This window comes from Neovison vison, chromosome 1 (genome assembly GCF_020171115.1).
Source record: "Neovison vison isolate M4711 chromosome 1, ASM_NN_V1, whole genome shotgun sequence".
Classification (NCBI taxonomy): Eukaryota; Metazoa; Chordata; class Mammalia; order Carnivora; family Mustelidae; genus Neogale; species Neogale vison.
The window spans coordinates 262,376,100-262,382,006 of record NC_058091.1 but is presented as its reverse complement, the minus strand read 5'-3'; the positions used below and the strand labels follow the sequence as shown (position 1 = coordinate 262,382,006).

At 37.3% G+C, this 5,907-nt stretch overlaps 1 pseudogene; it reads right to left on the bottom strand.

The window, feature by feature from the left end:
- Positions 1 to 1,374: 1,374 nt before the first annotated feature.
- Positions 1,375 to 4,525, bottom strand: LOC122892437 (annotated as a pseudogene).
- Positions 4,526 to 5,907: the final 1,382 nt, after the last annotated feature.

Sequence of the window (5,907 nt, the reverse complement as noted above, 5' to 3'; positions counted from 1 at the left end):
CTGTGGAAATGGGATTTAATATTTCATAATTACAGTTTACAGCCTTCTTTATAGCAAGTAAAATATGGGTATGTTTTATTTTCTGCCCTACTAAGTCACTTCTAACAGCCAGACATTTTGGAGGAACAGTTAGGTGTAATGAGTCATTAAAATCTCACCAAGAGTGAGAATACTGAATTTCTTTTCAGGGCTAAGTAAAGCTTCAGTGTAAGTGCCAAATATTTACTAGGGTCACTAGATTTGTCCAGTTACTTTTTCTATTAAGAACTTGATACACAGGGATGCCTGGGTGGCTCAGTCCGTTAAGCAGCTGCCTTTGTCTCAGGTCATGATCCCAGGGTCCTGGGATCGAGTCTTGCATCAGGCTCCTTGCTCAGCTGGAAACCTGTTTCTCCCTCTGCCTCTCTCTCTCTCTCTTTCCCCCTCCCCTTCTCTCTTATTAATAAATAAAATCTTAAAAATAAAAAAAGGAATTTCATACATAGAAAAGTGTCATAAGAATTATATACTGTTCTTTTAACAAGGTAGCTTCTTAAATCTTTTGAATATCTTTTAAAGTTGTATCAGTAGATACCAGCACATTTATTTGTAATATTTATGTGTAGCATATAAGCATTCTGTAAAAATAATTCTCACTGCAGCTTAATGAAACTTATCATACAATAGTGTAAATTTTCTGAATTATAATATGAAACATTAAAGGGGTTTTCTTTTTCTTCTTTCTTTTTATAGTGTACTAGGAATCTTACATTCCCTGAGAAAATAGAATAACTAATATTTGTCAATTTTTTCAAAATTTGTCTCATTAATATTTAATACCTTTTATGGCAGCTAGGGTCTTGGAACTTTTCTCTGGTACTTCTCTCCACACCCCTGCCCAACTTCAAGTACAAATTTCTAGAGTATTGTATGCATCTCACTATCTTTTACAACTCTTCAGTTTCCAAAATCTTAAAACTTATTATCTGAAACCCTGTATCCTTCCAACCTTCCAGTTCCCTCAGTGGCACTGCTACCTACCCTAACCATCATTCTTCCTCTCCTCTGCATCTCCACCTACTTACCCCATCCCACACCTCCAGTGACCTAGAACTTTGACTTCCATTAATGAGTCAGTCTGTAGCTGGCTTTGCTTACCTGTTATCGAGTCTGGACATATTCATTGCTTATTTCAACTGGGCTCTCTTTAGATTTTTTATTCTTTAGTTTCTCTTAATTAACCTTACACCACAGAAATCTTGCCACTGAGAAAAGGAATCAGTCCAAGCATTTGATTTGTCTTTTCCTCATCTCAGCTGCTAAGGACTTCTAGAGAAACATTACATAGCCTCACGGATCAGGACCATTAAGGTTATGAATATAGAATCTTCTGACTTAACTGCATTCTTTTTCTCTCTCTCTCTTTTCCCCTGTTTTTTCCAAGGAGTTTATTCGGGCAGACCTAGGGACAGGGAGGCTCTGCACATAAAAGAAGGTATTGGGCCTCTTGCTGGTGAAGCATGGCTTGTGTTGGCAGCTCAGGACCCGGCAGGGCAGTGGGAATTTGATCTTGGAATCATGGAACTGCTTGGCTGCCAGTGGGCACTTGCTGGTTGCAGTCTCCTCCACTATCATGATCTGGATTGAGTGGGCCCAGACACAGCGCCGTTCATCCATGTGTCAGTAGCACTGGGAGACACTTCCTGCAGTAGTCAGGTCCTGGTCCTCTCAGTACATGTTGTGGTTGCCACTTCCAGAGTCATAGCATAGTCAGGTGCCAAAGTTCTTCACCCGTAAGGTAGATTTCTTCAACACCTGTCCACAGGTAGACAATTTGTAGACAATTTCCCCTGAAGACTTCAGTCTTCAGCTTGAGATGCAAAGTACCAGAAGTGAAACTTGGCAATGCCATGATTAGGAGCAAAGACTCACCTGGATAGAGGATAGGAGTGTGCCTTTTGGAGGTGGGCAGGTATCGCCACTCCACCTTGTACTCTCACAATGTGCTTGAGGCCTTCAGGGTGCACTATCCACTCTCACTGTCACCCATGAAAGGAAGTGTTAACTGGATTCTTAATAGTGCCTGATACCTCGTTCTTTCCTTTCTATTGATTCCAGTTTTCTTTTTGTTGTGGCTGTTCCAGTGTCACTAAGCCACTGGCCCTTACCCTCAATAGATGTCTTGGATTATTTCCTGACTGAGAAAACAAGTCATCAGTGATAAAATTTCTTACTGCCTTCTCCCTTTAGCATCTATCACAGATCCTTCACATTGGGCAATACTATTTATCTCCCTTTCTCCTCCAATTTCAGAGAACGAAATACCTTTTCCTTTTCAGGGTTAGTTCTCCACCTATGTTCTTGATATCTCTTCTGTATACTCTAGGAATTTCATTCATCAAATTTCTTCTCACTTTCTTGGATCTTCAAACACATCTTTCCCATGGACCCTTTCTTAAAGCAAACTAAAATGTTTACTTTTCCCTGTCATTAAGTAATCTCTCCTGCAACCTTACATTTCCCCAAGTTAAATTTCCATCTCTGTCCCATTCACATTTTTACTTGGACGCCTGGGTGGCTCAGTTGGTTGGACGACTGCCTTCGGCTCAGGGCGTGATCCTGGAGTCCCGGGATCGAGTCCCACATCGGGCTCCCAGCTCCATGGGGAGTCTGCTTCGCTCTCTGACCTTCTCCTCGCTCATGCTCTCTCTCACTTTCTCTCTCTCTCTCAAATAAATAAATAAAATCTTTAAAAAAAAAAAATGAATTCCCCATCTCCTATTCATCAATTTGCCCAATGTACTCTGTCTTCTATTTTACCCATTTTCTCAAATACTCTTTTTGGATACAGACTCTTGTACTCCCTATTTGATAAATGAAGATTTTGTTTTTTGTCTCACTTCAACATGGTCACAAAGTGACATTGTTGGATCCTCGTGTTTTCAGTTAGATTGTTTATATTCAATAAGAGAACATTATATTCTTAGCCGTGAGTGCCAGGCCTGCTTCTAACAGTACCCAGGCTTTGGTGTTAGTGTCAGCCAGTTCCTGGATATTAAGGGGGTGATTTTCTCCTTCTCAACAACAATGATGGTGATAATGTCAATAACAAATGATAAGTGCATTTGATGTTTATATTGTTACTGTTTTAAATGATTGATAATATTAAAACCTTTTAATCCCCACAGCACTCCTTGATAGGTACTGTGACTTTCTCCATTTTGTAGAAATTAAGACACCAGAAGGGTAAATAACATAAGAGAACAACAAAGCTGATAATATTTAGAGAACAGATATATCAGCTATTTCTTACATACCATTGCATAGTTCCCAATCGTACTTGTCTCAGGAACTTGGCCTCTTATTTTGCATTAGCTTCCTTGTGATTGTGTAACCAACAACTCATCAGTGCCTTTTCCATTCATGCTGAATCTATCTTGCATCCTGCCACAAGACATCTCTGTTGCCACTGAGGCCCACTTGGTATCTTTGCATGAGCAACCTAGGAAAGGCAGGAAGCTAAAGCTTTTGGAACAAATATTTAATGATGCTGAGAGTTGGTGAGTATTCTCCCTTTCATCCTCCACATGGACTATTCTGAAATATGATAGTTCAAATGCCCTCTTAGAAGACTGTCCTACAATCAAGAGATCAAGTGTGTTTAACTTAATACTGAATATTTGTTCTCTGTATATCCTTGACTCACCCAAATTTCTCTTCACTTCTGCTTCTCTGGAATTGTCCTTCCTAATAAACTGGTAGTATACAAGCTTTTATGCCAGGTTTTGCTTTTTGAAGAACTTAGGCAAATTGGATCCAAACTGTGAAAATTCCACCTCGATTGTCTATAGTCTGTTCTTATCATATAGAGCATAGAGGTTGACAACATTGGCTTTAGAAGGTAAATCTCAGTTGGAGTCTGGATATAGCCCCTAATGAGCGATGTGACCTTGAATAATTTATTTAATCTCTCTTATCCTGTCTTAAAAACTAGGGGTAACAGTACATATTTAAATAGTTCTATCTCCCTATCAAGGGTTATGACATATTTAATAGTTTGCTGTGACTAGCACACTGTCTGACATATAACATGTAAATATTATTTTTTGTCATCATTATTAATATCTTTCAAAACTTGTTCTTTTTCCTTCATTCCAGTATATGTGAACATTAACACCACCCAAATGAAACAAATTTTAAGGAAATCCTTGGCTCTTTCATCTGCTTCAACTCTTTCTCCTCCCAAAGTTTCATTATATAATTACTGAATAACTTAATAATTATTTTATCTCTCAAATACTCTCTCATATCTATTCTTTATTAATCTTTCTATCCTTTTCCCAGTATCTCACCATAATTTGCAATAATAGTGTACCAAGTGAAATGATTTTTCTTGCCTACTCTCCTTGACATGTCATGGTCTACCCTTTACTTTCCTCAGTCTTTTAAAGCATATCCCCATTCATCACTAATACTACTGAATTGTAATTGATTACTTATTTCTCTGTGACTCTAAAGGGTTTACCTGTCTTAGCAGTATTGGCATTTTGGGATGTTTAATTATTTTTCATGGGGGCTACTGTTCTTTTTATTGTAGGATGTGTAATAGTACCTCTGGCCTCTACCTAGTAGATGAAGGTAGTGTCCTCTCCCCAGTGTGACAAAGAAAAATATCTCCAAACTTTGCCATATGTCCCCTGAGGGTAGAACCATTCTGGTTTAGACCACTGCTCTAGAAAGTGAGTCCTGTTTAGAAAACTATTTAGAAAACTGCTCTAGAAAGTGAGTCCTTTACAGACTGGGGTTATGTTTTATTGACATATATCCCTAACACCAACCACAATGTTGGAAAAATGGTAAGTATTCAACAAATATTTTAGTTAATGAATAAATGAGTCCTCTCTCCAAAGCATTTTTTTAACCTCTAGCCACTCTTTTATCTAGAGCTTTTAGCAGTTTGCTATGCCTATGTCTGTTTCCCCAATTATAATATATGACTTCCTTATATCCTTAACCCCCACAGAATGAATGGAATACATTAGGTTCTCATTAAATCCTTATTCAGTTATATTTAATTATAAAATTAATGTCTATATAGTCCATGAATATGTTCAGGCCATATTTTTCTCATTATGAAGCTACTATATGATAATAATTGAATGCTCTCACATCTTGCATAACTTTCCCTTTGTGAGACTTGTGGCAGCTATAATTAACAACTGTGTACCTAATTGTTTAATATCTATCTCTGTAGGGTATTTGAGACTGAAGACAGTGGATATGTCTTTTCCCCCCTCCCATGTGGCTAACATAGAATTTGTGCAGAGTACATATTCAGTAAATTATAAATCTTTGTCAAATGAATGAATTGAAACAAATTCATGCTGTTTCTAAATGACACGGAACACTTATGTACTTGGAGAATTTGGTTAATATACGTATCATGGTTCACTGATTTATATGATGCAGCATCTTTGAACCTATATTATGAAGTTTTAAAAAGTCTCATCTTTGTCAAATTAGTGAAAAAGTAATTTGCCTCTCTAAATCACTTCACAAAAGAGAGGACTCGAGGCTGTCATAAGTCAATATAGATGTTTGATATCCCAGACTTGCAATCTCCTGTTGCTCAGCATGTTCATTTTTTCCCGATACTAATGAATTAGCCCAGAGATCTTAATTGACATACTGACCTTGAAAACTCTAGAAAATGATCTCTTCTGCCAGCTTCATTATCTATGGCTTTATTAGCCAAGGAAATTTGACAATAAAACATGAAACAATGACAATTAATCTACATACAGATGCTATAAATTATGCTTCTATCAAGTAAAAAAACAAAACAAAACAAAAAAACAGTGTAATTCCTAACATTGGATTGCACAAAAACATTTTAGTCTCATATTCCAAATATAAAATAAGTAGCTT